At 38.9% G+C, this 18,403-nt stretch overlaps 1 pseudogene across 1 annotated transcript in view; it reads right to left on the bottom strand.

The window, feature by feature from the left end:
- LOC144373353 (coagulation factor XIII A chain-like) overlaps positions 1-18,403 on the bottom strand; it is a 49,061-nt pseudogene that overhangs the window by 29,807 nt on the left and 851 nt on the right. The window contains exon 3 of the transcript XR_013433066.1: positions 15,463-15,570. The product of XR_013433066.1 is annotated as a coagulation factor XIII A chain-like (transcript). The remainder of the gene's footprint in view (positions 1-15,462; positions 15,571-18,403) is intronic.

Here is an 18,403-nt window from a genome sequence, read left to right as displayed (position 1 = left end):
ACAGAGATGATGTGACATAAGGATTTGTGTTCTTAAAACATACAACAGATAAAACAGAAGGGATTTTCATAATAGGAGAACATTTCACTTGATAGAGGGGACAACTGAATATATACATTTTAGTGCAATATTGTGCTCCATAGTTATTTTTGCTCACTACCTAGAAATGTGAATCAATTTGGACTTTAGGACAAAATAAGTCATTCAGTTACCTAGACAAAAGAGGAAATGAGCAACAAGTGAAGCAATCCTCCTGCCTGCAGACTCCTCCACAGTACCATCCAGTGACAAAATCCTGCCAATTAGTACTTCCATCATCCTAAGAGAAAGAACGGTTAACCCAAGGACACCTGGCACAGCTCAGATGCCGTGGGTGGGTGAAGATGACCAGCACACACTGTCAAACACGCAGGATCATGGGGAAGAGGATAGCTCTCATAAAGTGCTTGAAATGTAACATTGACGCAATTAAGGATTGGATTAAAGAAAGACACTGTGACAGAAGATTGGGTGGTGAGAAAACTCCACGTAAAGTTAAACATCTCTGGCAATTACAGTTGCAGAATGAATTTGAAATCTTGATAATGTAAAAACATTAATCACCATAGGAAAAATTAGACACCAGGGAGGGAAGAAGAGAAGAAGAATTAAAATGCTAATGTTTTAATGTGTTGGTCGCTCATAGTTAATTTGCACCATCTAAAATTAAAATGTAATTTTCAAATACATGATTACTCTATTCTTTTAATGGTTTTCTTAATTTGTAAATAACTTTAGGAGGATCTGCTAGGAAATAACATCTCCTGTAGCAAAGAAATGTTTATTTGAAGTTTAACAATTTCTTCTGTTGCAACTCAATTTTTTTCTTCTATTAAAAGTAAAATTTAATAAGGTTAAATAGAATTGGAGTATAATTAAATGTAATACTTTTAAATTAATTAACATGACACCATTTGACATAAATAAAAACAAAGAGATCAATGGAACACAATAGAGAACCCAGAAATAAATCCACACAAGTACAATCAACTACGTTTTGACAAAGTTGCAAGAGAATCTCACAGACAAAGGATACTCTTTTAAACAAAAGGGACTGGAGTAATTGGAGAGTCGCATGATAAAAAAAAATGAGTTTTGACTCATACCTTGTACCAAATATAAAAATTATCTCAAAAATAGATCATAGATCTAAATATGAAACCTAAAGCTATAAAGCTTCTAGAAGAAAACAGGAAATATGTATGTGTCCTGGGGTATGGGCAAAGATTTCTTAGATATAAAAGTAAAAACATGATTAATAAACAAAGCACATATCCTAGACTTAATCAAAATTAAGAATATTTGTGTACAATCAGTGACTTGAAAAATTGTGCTCTATAGTATAATGTGAAATGAATTGCATTCTGCCATCATGTATAACCAATTAGAATAAACAGATAATTTTAAAGAATTAAGAATATTTGAACATTTGCCCTTTGGCTTGGTGCGGTGGTGCATGCACGTAATCTCAGCAGCTCATGAAGCTGAGGCAGGAGGGTCACACGTTCAAAACCAGCCTCAGCAATTAGCAAGATCCTAAGCAATTTAGAGAGATTCTGTCTCAAAATAAAAAAAAAATTGTAAAAGGCTGAGGATGTGGCTCTGTGGTTAAGTGCCCTGTGTTCAAGTTACTGGGGGCAGATGGGGGGGGGACAGGTGGAATTTGCTCTTTGGAAGGCACCTCGAAGAAAGTGAAAAGAATGGAAAAAAATTATAAATCATATATCTGATAAAGGTCATCAACGAGAATCTGTAAAGAGCCTTTAAAACTCAATAATAATAAGAAAGCAAATACAATTTTAACACAAAAGCAAAATATTTGAATAAATAAGTACACTAAAGAAGATATTTAGGTGACAATTAAATATAACAAAATGTCTTTTACACCATTAGTCATTAGGAAAATGCAAATTAAACCCCCACAGCAATAACAATACACACTAATTAGAAAGTCTAAAATGAAAAAGATTGATTATATCAAGTACTGGGAAGGATGTGGAAACACTTAGGACTCTTTAAGCTTTTATACTTTTATATGATTTAAAAGCTATATTTATCTGTTTACGTATCTATATATTTAGTTGGAATGAGTCAATAAAATATTAGCAATGGCTTCTTCTTGCTGACAAAATTTGGGCTGATTCTTTTGAGGAATTTTTTTCTTTTCACTTATTTTTAGCTGACAAATAATTATGTATGTTAATGAGTACAATATGAAGTGTTGATTTATGTATGCATTATGCAAAGATTTCATCAATCTCATTAATACATCCATCACCTCAATAACTGATCTTTTTTTATAGTGAGAATGTTAAAAATGTATTCACTTAGTAATTTTGAAATATACCAGACATGGGGACCAATAACTGTGGTCACTGTGCAATGTAATTGATCATTCTATAAAGATTGCATCATTTTATCAATATCTTCCCTTTCCCCATTCCCCAACTCCCTCCCTAGTCTTTTGTAATGATCTTTTTTTTATCTTACCCTGTCTCTATAAGACTGACTTTTCTAGATTCGTTATGTAAATAAGATCATACAGCAGTTGTCTTTCTGAGCCTGGCTTATTTATCATAATATCCTTTTTGTGTCACACAACATATAAAAATCAACTCAAAATGAGTAAAAGACTTAAACATAAGACCTAAAAGTATAAAACTACTAGGAGAAGAAAACACAAGGAGAAGGCTTCACAGCATCTCTTTGGGCAATGTTATCTTTCTTGGATTTTAGGACTCCCCCATAGCACAGGCAACAAGAACAAAGATGGACAAATGGATGTGTTCACCTAAAAAGCTTCTGCACAGCAAAGGAAACAATCATCAGAGTAAAGAGGTAATTAATATTATTTTTAATTATCACCCATGCACTGGGTGAACATTTGCAAACCATACATCTGAAAATGGACCAATATCCAAAATGAATAAGGAAATCTATATAGAGAAAACAAACCCTATTAATAAGTGAGTAATGAAGTGATCAGACATTTCTCAAAAGAAGAATGACCAACAGATATATTAAACAATGCTTGTTAGCTCTAATCATCAGGGTAATGCAAATTATAAACACAACAAGATGTAATCTTATACCAGTTAGAATGTCTGAAATCTAAAAGATGAACAAAAAGTGTTGGCAAAGATGTAGAGAAAAGAGAGCTCTTGCACACCTTTGTTGGGGGTGTAAATTAGTATAGCCATTTTGGAAAGTAGTATGAAGGTTCCTCAAAATATTTAAAATATAATTATTATAGTGTTATGAGCCAAACTATATGTGCCTTGATCAGACAAACTCCATTTTACCCTGAGACTTCATTTCATATAAGAAACTGCTAGAAAAAAACACATAGGATCAACACTTCAATATATCAGTATAGGCACTGACTTCCTTAACAAGAACCCTAAAGCTCAAGGAATAAAACCAAGAATCCATAGTGGAGTGATGTCAATTTAAAAACCTCTGCACAGCAAAGGAAATAAGAGCATGAAGAGAAAGCCTACAGAATGGGAGAGAAATATTTGCCAGCTATTCCTCTGACCAGGCATTAATATCTAGAATATATAAAGAATGCAAAAACTGAACACACACACACACACACAAAACACAACACACAAAATAAAAAACCAAGGAAAAAATAAACAACCAAATAACACAATAAATAAATTTCAAAGAACTAAACAAACATACATTTATAGACATTCGCAAAAGAAAAAATACAAATGGTCAACAAATAGATGAAACAAAATTCAACATCTCTAGCAATTAAAGAATACAAATTGAAACCACATTGAGATTTTTGTCTTCTTCGAGTCAATGGAAATCATCAAGAATGCAAATAATAATAACATGCCGGCAAGGATGTAGGGGAAAAAGTGCACTTTCATTGTTGGTAAAATTGCAAATTAGTACAACCACACTCAAAATCAGTATGAAGATTCCTCAAAAGACTAGGACTAGAGCCACCATATGACCCAGGTGTCCCACTCCAAAAGGACTGAAATCAGTACACCATAGTGTTACATGCATGTTTGTAGCAGTGCAATTCACCATAGCCAAGTCATGGAACCAGCCCAGGTGTCCATCTAGATAACGGAAATGTAGTACCTAGACACAGGGAGTTTTACTCTGGCACACTAAATGAATGAAATCATGACATCTGCTGGTACATGGATGGAACTGGAGAACATTGTGCTAAGTGAAATAAGCCAGACCCCCCAAATATCCTTTCTGCATCAGAAAAAAGTGCCTAGTGGTGTGGGCTGCTGGTTTGCTTTCCAGGCTTAGGTCTACCTGGAGGGATGAAATTGGGCTTGTTCAAATATGGGGAGAGGCAGAGACAATGGCTTGAGGGTTAAAAAGGGAGGCTCAGTAATGGAGGAGGTGGACCATCAGGCACTGGGGAAATGTGGGAAATGTAGAAACACAGTGCCTTGTGGGTACGAGGCCCTTGGTGAATGGGATGAAGTTAGGAGAACTGGTCATGCTTGGCCTGCCCTGAACTTATGAGCTGGTTCTGCATTCATGCTGGGTAGACCTCCACCCTAGAGTAAGAATAAGACATGGATTTCAGTAAAATCTAAAGGAATAGGAAGAACCCTAAAGCATGACCCACAGTGGACTTCTCTCCAGTTTTGGTCATGGGGGCTTAAGTAGATTTTAAGTTGATACTGGCAAATAAAAAAGTGGCATTTCTTATTTTTTCTAATTTCCTGTAGTACAGACACTTACATTTTGTACAGTGATTTTTAAATATGTAAATGTACTTTTTTCTTCTGTGTGCCATTTTACATGGCTGTGATGAAATGACTTTTCTCTGTTATAAATCTATTATATCTTGTTAAATTTTAATGTGATTTTCTCATAAAGACTAGGATTTCTCTATAAGAAAAAATTCTATAAGAAAACAATTTTATACCTAATCTTATCTGTAATAGTTTCTCAAAGACTACTGGATATAAATTTGGGGTAGCATGCATTAGCTTCTAAAGCATAAACTTAGGTTTGGAAATGAGAATTATTACTTGTAAAAATCCTTCCATGGTTCTGTGAACCACAAGTCCCCAGCTACAGTCTGGTGGGGATCAATCTTAATTGCAGGTGGAAGTGGGAGAGGGGATGTTCAATTGTGCTCCATGACACTCTGGGATTTTGTAATGAACCTCGGTGGTTACCATGTTGGAGGGTGAAGCAGGAGAGGACTGAGTTTGGTGGGGGCAGCTGTAGTCACCACTTTGCTACAAGAAAAGCTGCTCCAACCTTTCTCTTTTGTGCACTTGGGTTCAATTGATATTTTAGAAAACAATTCTAGAAAACAAAATTTGGAAACCCATTAGTCTTGGGATGCAGCTGTCTGTTTCTTGTGCTGCCCTGCAATGGACCAAGTCCTGCAGCAGGGATAGGAGGGGAGAGGCCTGCAGATGAGGCGCTCTATTGGGTAACTCCATGGACAGGCATCCCAGCAAATTCACATAAGAGAAAAGAAATAGGGAGGCAGTCATCCTATTTTCTCCCTTGCCTGGCTCCTCAACCCTGATTCTTTCAGGGCTTTCATGACACTTAACAATAGACAGGGTCACACACATGATCCCAAGAAAAAGAAAGCCATCCACCTGCTCCTGCACTTTTCATAGTGGTGGGTTCAGCAAGCTGCTCTCCCCTTGGTATTGTTAGAAATGTCATGCTCTCTCCTGAATGAATGCCCTTCCACCCACAAACCCCTTCTTCTCCTGGTCAGGAGCCTATTGACTGTTTAACACTTGGCTGGTTTCACTCTGGAAATTTCTATTTCTTTGATGTCCTGACTCTGTGCTCATATGGCACTAGTTATGGTTTTGATATGAGATGTTCCCCAAAAGCGCACATGTGAGACAATGCAAGGATTTTCAGAGGCGAAATGATGAGATTCTGAGAGGTGGATTAGATCCTAGTCAGTGGATCAATCCACTGATATGAATTAAATGGCTATTACTGTAGGCAATTAGGGTGTGGAAGGAGGAGGGTCATCTTATGTCATTGGTGTGGTCCTCTTTGTTTCCATTACCAGATCGTATATTCCTGAAAGGAGAGAAAAAAGGAAGGAAGTTCCCATGCTCTTTTGTCTTTGTATTCCCAGTAATAGCACTCAATAAATTCTACTGAATGAATGAACATGATATCACGGGAGGATGGGTAGAGGTCATCTTTTAATATTTCTTTACGAGGTCACCTCAGTGGGTTAGTTTGGATGCCAACTGACATGCTGAAATTGGCAAGTTCTTGAAATTGTATAGAAATGAAAAGAACCTAGAGTAACCAAAGCAATACTGAAAAAGAACAAAGTTGAAAAACTACCTGATTTGGAGATTTACTATAACAACCCAATAATCGATACACTAGGTTGAAATGGTATAAGAATCAACAAAAACCAAAGGGAACAGGAGAGTCCAGAAGAACAGTCACACTTATATTTGTTATCTGATTTTCAACAAAGTCACCAAAGCAATTCAGTGGCGCAAATAATTTTTTTTCCAACAAATGAAAAACAACGTGAACTAACCTTAGTCTGCATTGTGATACATATAACCACTCCTATCAACTATCCTTTGGTACATGTCCATGAGTCATTCATTTTTTTCATGATAATCATTGCCACAAGAGACGATTAACTTGTGTCTCTCTCAGTAACTGAGGATTCTCATTTGGCCTCAGTATATTTTACTAGTTGACAATCATGACAGAAATAGCCAAAAGTGGGCCAAGAGAGAAACTGAGAGTTGACAAGCTCTCCAAGTGCTGTCTAGTTTCTTTCGTTGCCATATCACTGCCGCATGGTCTAAGGCTGGTTGGTCCAGGGCCGGTCTCCAATGATATTTGAATGACAGGTGTGGGTGGAAGGGAGAGGGGAAAATATAGAGCAAGAGAGGAAGGAGGTGAAGGTAGGAAAGAGAAGGATGAGACAGAAACCCCAAGTGCATGAAGGGCATATCCTCTGGACCTCTCTGGCTTTACTGCCGACTCTCCATCTATCCTGGGGACATTTGTCCCAGGAGACCAGCGCAGCTTCGGCTGCACAGCTTGGAGGGAGTGCTGAAAAGCAAGCACCCCCGTGTTTCAGAAATAGCCTGTGTGATTACAAAATAGATGCTGCATTGAAACCTCATTCCAGGAAGCAATTCAGGGAAAGCAAGACATTTAGATTGACTATGATTATCACATTCGAGAGATGGCTTGTAATAAATGTCTGTTTTTCTCCAAAAAATATGGGAAGAACAGGCATAAGAAATGTAACCTTAATAATTGAGAAACCAAGCTGTTTGCCCACAAATGGAAACTTCATTGCATTTCTGGCTTTTACCAGAGAGGAAAAAAATGAGGTCTAAACGGCTCATTGTCCCTCATTTCCCCCCACCTCAAGGAGCGTGATTGAACCAGACAGAGTACATAAAAGGCATTATATTTGTAGCCAAGGAGCTCATGTGATATGGAGAAAGGACAGGAATAGGGCAAATCCAGGGGAAATGTAACATTGAGGGTAGAACAGAGGGATCAGGCAGCCAGATATCATCTCCAGTGCCACCTGTGATCTTGGATAAAGTTACTCAACTTCCTGATACCTCAGTCTCTTCATCTGCACAGTGGTTATTTATGGACGGATGTGATTTCTCAATAGTGTCTGTAAAGATAATTTCTGTTAGGGAAATTCTCTTTTTCCATTGGCTTCCAATGAAATTGTTGAAAATCTTTAATAAACAGAAATGAGAATCCCTGGTGAATACGGTGACCTTATGGTATCATGTTTTGTTAGAAATGTATTAGATGCAGGGTGTAGTGTGACTCATGCCTGTAATCCCAACAACTCAGGAGGCTGAGGCAAGAGGATCACAATTTTGAGACCAGCATCCGCAGTTTGGGGAGGCCCTGAGTAACTTAGCAAGATCTTGTCTCCAAATTAAAAAACAAACAAACAAACAAACAAACAAAAAAAACTAAAAAGGGCTGGGGATGTAGCTCAGTGGTAAAGCACCTATGGGTTCAATTTAATAAAAAATGTAGGAGACTTGTTCTGACTTCCCCTTCATCATTGGATTTCCATGGTCATTCAGGAATTACAGAAATACCTTCGATTTTTAGGAGTACTTTGACTCTAAGTTAGGATTTAAAAAACAAAATCATTTCATAAGTGGTAATTTAGTATTTTACTATATTGGACTGCCATACCTTTCTACTAATCAGAAGATTCTCCAAAGGTGGCCACCATGGGAGCTCCTACAGATTGAGTTATGTTGCCATTTGAATGGTTACAAACACCACCAGAGGCCTCTCCTTTTTCTGCCATTCCAAACTGAAGAATGTCTTCCCTGATACCCAGGCATGAATCATGGAGACAGACGATAATAACCTCAAATAAAAGTCAATAGATCTGAGACACAGAAACTCTGGGCAGGAGCCTTGACTCTACCATGGAGCCTCCATCTGACAATGGCCATCAACTTGGGAATTTTGGTTTCTAGGATCCAGCAAGTTAGTAAGTCGTATCACTCTTACAAAACACCAAGCAGAGATTGTATGTTTATTCTCCCAAAGGTGGCACTGAATTACATCAGTGTGGTTGCATTGATGAGGTGGCACTGATCATTACCACCACCATTACCACTGGAAGTTCTGGTTGGCAATTATATAAACCAGGCACAGAATGAAATGGGAAAACAAATTACTCTTACGTAATCATGCTTTTCTTGATAGACACAAGATTCATTCCGTGATATGGGGAAAAAGCTCCTTGGTGGTAAAAGGTTGGAGACAATGGCCACCAACCACCTGAGTCCTCAGATTTCTTTGACAGTTCATTCCAAGAAAGGAGGCAGGGGTTGGTTGTCTTCTGAACCAAAGGAGCAGTTAGACATTGCTTCATACATTTAAAAGTATTTTTAAAATGAAAACTGTTAGGGAATCATACTGCGGTGAATTGTATGATCAGAGAGTTTATGTATTTATTTCTGACTCGGAAGTTCATTCAGAATGACTCAGGATGTGGAATTTCTAACTCAAGCAAAATTTTAAATGCAATCTGAATATTTTAAATGAAGGTTTGTTGCATGAAGAAGTCTTCTGAATGTTCAGCTTTCCATTCAAGGTGGGCAAGTAAACAACTAGAGGAAAAACTATTCAAAACATGGTTTTGTAGTAAATTCCCTGTGTAGTTGCGTGGCAACAACTCAAAGCAGTGTGGGCATGACTGTCTTTTTCATGTGTGGAAAGAAAAAAAAAACCCTTTCTAAATACTGGTTCAGGGGAAAAGGTAGAAAAGATGGACAAAAAAAAAAACTAGCCTTACTTTCAGTTTATCTGTGGGATCACTGGTACTTGAGAATCAGAAGCCATGAAACCCATTTGGTCTCAAAGGTGTATAGCTATGCATCTTGTGCTGGGCTCTGGAAGAACTCAGGATCTGCCTCCAGTTGTTAGATTTACTAGCTGGAGTCCAAGTTCTTTTTAGGTACACTAAAGAGTACGCAGAACATCGATTGGTTAAAAAAGTTCAATCTTGAGTTAATTCCCCAAAGGCACAGTCAGAACAAGGTATTAATGGGGATTAATGATGGCACCATGGTTCGATATTAGCAAAAGACTAGGGTTAAAAATAAACGTGCACACCTCAAGAGAAGCTGGAAAGTCCTGTCTGGCAACAGTGGAAAGCCCTGGAATTTTAAAATATGTAATTATATTGACATTTTCTTCCCTACCACCTTCAAATTTCCCCCCATTAATATCACCTTTTTTTTAAATCACTATAATTGAATCAAAATAGAGTTTCAAGGAATCAAGCAAGTGTGGGTGTTGGGACCCCATGGGACAAACTTGAGTTGTGGCAACCTTGTGTTTCCTGAATTGCAAAACGCACAAGTCCCAAGAGGAGCAAATCGATATATCCCCTTACTATGCTTTAGTGACTGAAAATGTGGATATAATTTCCACTGTGGAGAGAGGGCTTCTCTGAATAATAGTGTGGCTTATTATTGCTATGGGTCTTTGTTAGCCATTCCTCTATCTTTTGATTCAATATCTCAACACTCAGGGTTTAGTCCTGGGGAAACTTTTAGCTAAATTTGAGAGATTTGTTTTCCTAAACAATCGTATGTTTAATTCCACAAGAGAATTTGCTATATCATGTTGAAGTTTTCTATTTACTAGTCTGTCTATTCTATTAAACTATAAGCTCTGTTGATGTAGAAACAATGTTTTGTTCATGACTGGGCTCTTGTGCCCAGATTGGTAGTGCTGAGGCTCAATAAATACTTGTTGAATGAATGACTGAGTGGGTGAGTGTTTTCCTACAATCACAATCATTGCCACCACTACCAACATCACCACCACCACTATAATCATTATTACCATCACCCCACTATTGTTACCACCACCATTACCATTGCCACCACCACCACCATTAATCCTTACCATTACCACCACGCTTGCCACCATCATAACCATATCGTCACCACCATGGTGATGGAAAGAAAAAAACCTACCATCCATCACCTACCATCATCACCACCACCACCACCACCACTGCTATCTTCATCACCAGCACCATTATACCACATGTGGTACCTAATCCTTTTGGGACCTCTTTCCAAGGCACCCATTGACTTCTTCTATCTGGAATCTTCTGATTTACACCTTTCCTCGTTTATTCCTGTTTATTGAAATTCACCTACCTGTTCTGAGCTCAATTGCTTGGGGGCTTTTTCTTTTCTATGAGACAGCTGCTCAATTCGATAGAGAGCTGTGTTATTTGTCATAATGTGTTGGTAGGAGCCTTCTAAAGCGATACGACCTGAGAGCAAGGGCAATATCTAGTTCTAGCTCAGCCATTTTTTTTAGTGGTGTGACCTTGAGTGAATGACATCCCTTCCCAAGGCCTCTCCTTTCCTCATCAAAAAGTCCCCTGGAGAATCTTCCAGATCTCATGTGCTACTTTCAACACAGATCTTCTTTTATGGGTAAAATCTCACCATACAGAGGAACAAGTGGGCATGAAGGTGAGAGGCTCAGAGGGTTCACGGTGACTAAGCAAGCCCTTCTCTGCAGTAGCAGAGGCCTCTGCAGCAGCAACTTCGTCTCTCTGGGGAAAGAGCTCTGCCTACCGTTCCTGCCAAATCCAATTAGTCACGGGGCAAAGCCGGCACGGACAGGTAACCAGCAGCAGTAATGATGGGGTATTATCACTGCCACCCCCTCTCCCCAGGACCAGACTGTTCTTGTCACCTGTCAGGGAATAAGCATTTTGATACTATGACGGGGAGCTCAGAATCCACGTCTGGTGGCTTCATAGCAATTTAGGGCTGGCATGCTTTACTAATGGCATGTGAGTGAAGTGGATTTTCAGATGGCACAAAGCATCCTCCTTAACTTCTCCTGGCACATTTCCTGGCAATTTTCTTGGTGGAGACTGTCACATTAGAAATGAGGTGGAAAGGAAACAGCAATCAAGGGGTGCAATTTAAGAGAAGAAGCACAACGTTGGACAAATGTCGTCTTTTTTTTCTAATTTCCTCTTTTTTTCCCCTTTTCTCTCTTAAACAAATCTTTAGTATAGATTTTATAAAATGCACAAATCGGTATTTAGAAAAGCCTAAATAAAATTGGCTTAGGTGAGGCTATAAAAATCTCAGGCCCAATCCCCAGACAAGGGGATTACAGGATTTTTCTTTTCTCTTGGGAGAGTCCAGTAGTCCAAGGGTGTCCAGATTATCATGAAGTTTTCTTACTTCTATTTGAAAGAAAAGTAACAGCAACCCACAATAAGACGGGTATACTGAATGTATAAGGGAGAAAAATGGAAGAAAGGAGAACTTTGTTTTGAAGAATTAAAAAGAAAAAACACAAAATTCTTGCTGTCAATGGAAATTACAAATGTGATTTGAGTACAGAGACAAAGTTTGAATTTCAAGAAGAAGTGAACCCTGTAGTTGAGTTATTGGCCCCAGCTCACATATTATGTTAGCAGCAGAAACAGATCCAAGGTCCTATCTCCTGACATGGGACCTGGTCCTTTGTATGCAATGCTGTCTCCACTGTCCATTCCTTGGCAGAATAAAACCAGCAGGCTTTGAACAAATTAATCCTCTATGAAGGCCAGGAGAAAATGTTATTTCTGTTTCACAGCCAGGAAAACTGAGATGAAGAGGGGCTAAATGCTGTGGTTCTCACTAGGAATGACCTTTTACCCCAAGGGAGCATTTTACAATATCCAAAGACATCTTGGGATGTCACAACTGGTGTGGATGGGAGAAGGAGCTACTGACATCTGAGGCCTCACAACGATTAGTCAAGGTCATGTACACTGGACCATAAAGGTTTTTAGCTGGGGACTGTGCACCTAAAATCCAAGTGCATATGATTGTTATTAGAAAGTCTGCTCAGTTTCAGTCATTCTCTGTGCTTTTTTAGCACCATGCACAGTGTTTCCTTGCCTCTGTATTTTGGGTTACTGTTACTTTGCTTTTAAAGAAAACTTCATGATAAACTTCACGGATGCCAGAATCAGCCATAACCACAGTAAGTCAATTTGTCTGAGGGTCCCAGGTCATGCATGTGCTTCTTGCCCCTACTCAGCTCCATTTTCTTCAGGTACCCAACTAGGGCAGGGCTGTTTGTGCCCATTCCTTCCTGGCATTGGCTACTCTTAGGAAAGTCTGCCTGCCATTGCCCTGGTCTTGGCATGCACTGAAGTTACTGTGTCCCACCTTCGGGAGGATTGGTGTGTCACATGCATCTCTTTCTGAGAGTTGGTTTTTCTATGAGAGGAATTCCAGACTCTGCAACAGGCTGTGAGGCATTTGAGAGGGACTCAGAATAAAAACAAAACACCTGGTACATCAAGCTCTGTTGCTCCTGAAGCCTGGGCCTCATTCCTGGAGTGCATACAGAGGCCTGTCCTCCTGTGAATCTGGATTCCTGCTAGACTCTAACTCAGAGCTCTTGCTGGGTTTTCTAAATACAACTTTTCATACTTTAAAGTAAACCTTTGAGAAATTTGAAGGATTTTTCCCCTCCCCAAGATCTTTGTTTAACTGCACTCAGAATTTTAATGATTTTAAGAAATATCAAATTTCATGAAATTTCACTTCCGAAATTTTGAATTTCAAGGATTTGCGAACAGGAGCCCAACGGCCCTAAGGATTAAAAACCAGTTGAGACTTTTTTCTTAGGGTTGTTTTCTCTTTTTGGAGGCTCAATATTTTAGTTTTTAAAGATCACCACAACCGAATAGATGTTGGAATGACTCACAGAGCTGTTGCAAGGATTAAAGGAGATCACAGATATGAAAGGGTTTTGTAAACCATCACAATTTCTCTGTGTTGTGATCAAGGATAAGGAACTACAGATGTGGCTTAAAATTGGTCAGGTAAGAGTAGAGATGCTCTACTCCTTAACATACATGGTCTCGGTCTCCCCTTCCAAAAGCCAAATCCAACCAGAGCCAAACCATTGCCCAGACAGACTCTCTAATTCCAAACCTTGTAACTGGGGATATACATTTTCCAAATTAGAACTTCATAGGCTGTTTGTAATTAAAAAAATATTTCAAGGCAATTTGCAATAGCACTTCGGACTTAATTCCATACCTAACAACTTCTGCTTGGCCAGAGGCCACTAGAGACAGCATTATGTCAGATGTTCCCTTTCTGCTTTCCTCCTGTGTTGACTTGTGTTTCAGGGATTTCTGGATTTGTAAAAATACACCCAATGTGTGAGTAAGCTTAGGATGAGAGCCATGCCATTAAATATCGCTTAGGAAGGAATTAATTTGTATTTAATAACTCCTAGCTCTTCCCTTCCCACTGCAAACTTGTTGTGGTAACTTCTAAGAAGAGAAAAAAAGTGAAATTTTTTTTTGAAGTAGGAAAAATAGTTATCTAATATATATTGCAGGTCTAATATATATTGCTAACCATGGTTAGTATAATATTTCCAAAATCTTTAGAAATCATTGTATTTTCATTATGTAGTATAACTAACAACAGAAAACAAAGTCACTTTTTAATTTATTTCAGTGCTGGAATTGAACTTGGGGCCTGACCCATGTTAAAACACACATTCTACCACTGAGCTGCACCCTCATCCTAAAACCACCTCCACTTTTTACGTCCTCACATGTCCTAAATTTACAAGTAACTTAGTTCTGAAAAAATAGAAACCACCATAAGAAATTACATGCCATATCATCCTTGGACTAATATTTGTATGTCAGCAATACTGATTTTGTTTAAGTCAAAAGAATATATAGCTGGGTACGGGGGCACACACTTCTAATCCCAGCAGCTCAGGGGAGGCTGAGGCAGAATGATTGCAAGTTCAAAGCCAGCCTCAGCAAAAGCGAGGCTCTAAGCAACTCAGTGAGACCCTGTGTCTAAATAAAATAAAATAAGACTGGGGACGTGGCTCAGTGGTTGAGTGCCCCTGAGTTAAATCGCCAGTAACCCCCTCTCCCTCAAAAAAAGAATATATAAACTCAACTCAAAGATAAAATTCTTCAAGGAGAATGTTTTATAAAACTTAAGGACATTGCTAAAATCAAATTTTCAGTCTTTGTATGAAATAGAGCCTGTTTTAAGATTTTTTTTTCAGGAATATTATGCTCCTGAACCAAATGTGATACATATGTTTTTTCCACCAAGAGCTGTATGCTGGTGTATGAGTACCCAGGGTCCCATTTAATCTGCTTCTAACCCTGGCTCCAAGCTTCCCACTCATGGGTATTCTTTATCCTTTTCAGCCATCCCACTGCAGGATCTCTGTATCCTCAAAGACATTTCACGATAGCCTACAAAGAGTAGCATGAAATGTAGAACCTGTCTAGCTTTGGAGTTAAAAACTGACATCACCCTGCTTCCTTAAAATGGCATGGGAATACCTATTGCACCTACCTTATTAGATGACTGGGCAGAATTGATATCCACTTCATAAGCAATAAAGCTCTCTGGTGAGATATCACAGCTATAGAGACTAGAATTCTATAGAGCTATTTATTGTTTACTCTTAACACCAGTGTAAATGTGGAGAAAATCTGGGTCTTGTACATCTTTGTGCTCCTTGATGTTTGATTGATCGACCCTTTGATTAGTCATTGATGTATTTTTTTAAAGTCAGTTCTTAGTTGCCAGGCAAGAGGTTCTTAAGGATAACTGTGCAGTAGGATGATATCTATCAGCATTTGACTGAAGCCCAAGAAACATACAGTATTGAGATAAAATTTTTGTTTTACAGCACATGACAAGCTCAGAGAAGTCAAGAGCTATGCAGGGTGTCATAAGTCAGAGTGTCACAAATAAAAGTCTATTAAGTGTGAGTTGCTATTTCAACAGTTTTTAATGAACCAACAACTATGCTGAGGCAAGTGGTGCACGTGGTAGTTTTCAGCCATCAATAGAAGTTGCTTACCATTGCAGATCCAACCTGGCTGACTTTGATGGGATTCCCTCTACCAGAGAAGTCCATTTGTGCTCTGTCCATCACGTACAAACAAGCATCAAGGATGCCATCTTCAAACTATTTTGGGGGGAAAAATGAGAAGCTACTTAATAACCACTCTTAAAACAAGATAGTTTCTGTATTCTGGAGACTCCGGAGGCTAAGGCAGGAGGATTGCAAGTTTGAGGCCAGCCTCAGCTACGTATGTAGTGAGGCTCTAAGTAACTTAGTAAGACCTTGTCTTAAAAATAAAAAAATAAGAAAGGGCTAGAAATGAATGTGACTCAGTGGTTAAGCACCGCCAGGTTCAATCTCTGATATAAAAAAAAAAAGTCTCTACAGAAAATAAAAATAAATAAAATCACAACTTAGTGCCTAAAAAAAAAATGTGTATTTTCTACACAGTGATCTCCCAGAATGTTTAGTATGAACTGCTAAAGTGGAAGAAAGAAGTTCTTTATAAAAAATTTTTTCAGTGACGTACCTTTATAAAAAATTTTTTCAGTGACGTACAGAGGAACATCAAAGGATGCTAGAAATACAAAAGAACTACTAGAGAGCAGACGTGTCCAAGGGTCGTGAGCTGACTCAAAATTCTTTGAAAAATTGTACAAGTTAATTTAAAAGAGCTATCCAAGATATGACTGCAGGTGAAGGAAGGACTGATTGACAGAGTCACTCGGAAGTCTTTTGACCTTGGAAGTAACACGAGTTCTTATGTGTCTTGAAAATAAGTGGCTCTAAGGTGTGTCACAGAAAGGTCCTCAGGCCCACTTAGCTTGCACCCCCAATAGAAGGAGACTGCACATAGCAACTGTCCTCTACGGTACCCCTTTGATGACCTCAGGGCCAAGGGAGTTTCACTTAGATAATATCTTAGGCTCAGAGCAGGTAGACAGCATTATCGTGGGCAGAGCCCACGAGCCAATTCAGCTTCCTTAGAAGGAATGCTGGCCACAGGGACACCAGCATTGTCTTTGAGAGGAATAAAGGCCAAATAATAATAAGCTGGCCAGATGGGGAGTCTCTGCCTACACTGTAGGACACAGCGAGAGGAGACAACTTTAAATACAGGAACCTTGCATGTCACCGACCTGAGTACTGGTGACAGAGACCACCATCTTTCTGGCTCATTACCAACTCCTTCTGTACTAAATCTGGTTAGAGTATCAACTCTTGGGGGTACCTCAAACTGATGCACTGGGTGCAGTAATCTGTATTTCCACCAGTTTTCCAGCTATAAGATAAATAAAGAACTCATTATTCTGGTTCCCATAAGCCACACATCTCCGTTGTGTTTGTGAACATGCTAGCGGCTCTTGAGTTAAAGAAATTTACAAAGTTCACTATTCCCTGTATCTCTGCAAGCAACGGGTATGGCTGATTATTTTGGCTGAAAGACATAAACTAATGGTCTCTTTTGAATGATGGTAGCCATAGGGCCTGAGATCAAGGGTGCCTACCTGAAGGCATGCTGGCTCGGAGCACCCTGACCCTGACTCCTTATTTTCCTTTCTACTTACCTTGATAACTTTCCCCCCATTAAACTATCTGAAGAGAGTCAAGTTAGGGCCATAAAGGGTCTCACAAGTGAGTTAGTTTTTGTGAGAACAGCTTATAAAGCAAGCCCACGCCATGTACATGGCTAGTTCTTTTTGTTTCTCCATCATCTTGTGATACAGCCTAGGGGGACCTTCCAGAGGCTGAACAGACGGGGCTTTCCAACCTGGGACTCTGAGCTTCCAAAACCATGAGCTAAATAGATTTTTTTCCTTTATAAAGTCTCACCCTCAGGAATTCTGTTATAGCAACAGAAAACAGACTAAGACATCACATTACGGCTAGAAAATGGGGATCTAACATAAAGGCACTGGACAACAGACAGTAGTCAAAGGTGATGTCTCTGAGGAAGGAGAGGGCTTTTATCTGGGGAGCCAGGAAAGAATCTAAAAACAAGGCAAGCAAACATAAATCTTAGCTTGGCAGGATATCAGAAACATAGGTGGGCAAGCCTGGACACTAGATAGAGCATTCTCAGAAGTTAGGGTGAAGCTTGTCACAAAGCTGGCTGGTGGCAATAAGAGTTCATGACATGAGTCCCAATGGTCAGCCTGGGGCTGAGGGTGAAAGACATATGGAAATCCCATATGGAGGTCAAAGCAAGACACCAGAAGTTATGAATGTATCATGTGACTTGTTGTAGTCAGGTTCTGTGGAATCTCTGAGATTCCAAGGTTTTCTGGATACTCAGAAAAATAATGCACAGTTATAGTCATCTCAGCCAGGAATCGCTGAGAAATTATACATTCACCTTTTCTTGTAGTGCTAACAAAAAAAAAAAGCATTTTGAATCATAGACCGGGCATTCATGTATGGAAATGTGGCAAAATATTATTCATCTGCACCATTGTTAAAGACACCAAATTGAAAGTTTGAATTCTTGAATATCTTAAGGAAATACCACTTGCTATTTTATATCTAGACAGTAACTTGAGGTTGCAGCTGATAACATGTGTCTATGTAAAAGTCCAGTGGCCCTTCCTTGATAAAAATGCTAATAGTCTTTTTTTTAATTAGTGGCATCTCAGACTAATAATTTTTTAAAGTTTTTCTTTTAGTCAGACACACATCTTGCAGTGTTCTTTGCATTGCTATCAAAACACCTTTTTTAAAAAAAAATAAGAAAATGAGGTTTTCAATCCATTCTAGGTTGACTTAATGAGATTTCATTATATTAAGATGCCAAAGTATTTCTCAATTGGAGCCATGACATCCACAGAATCTCTGATCTCTGTAACATTTGTCATCAGAGGAAGATATGTGGTTTCAGCTGATAAATTATGCAGTTGCCTTTATAAGTCTCTACTCTAATGCCTTCTGTCTCTGAGTCTTAGATCCTGAAAAGTAGGAA

The sequence above is a fragment of the Ictidomys tridecemlineatus genome, unplaced genomic scaffold (genome assembly GCF_052094955.1).
Source record: "Ictidomys tridecemlineatus isolate mIctTri1 unplaced genomic scaffold, mIctTri1.hap1 Scaffold_36, whole genome shotgun sequence".
In the NCBI taxonomy this organism is placed as follows: Eukaryota; Metazoa; Chordata; class Mammalia; order Rodentia; family Sciuridae; genus Ictidomys; species Ictidomys tridecemlineatus.
The sequence above is the reverse complement of the archived record's forward strand: the minus strand, read 5'-3'. Positions and strand labels throughout refer to the sequence as shown.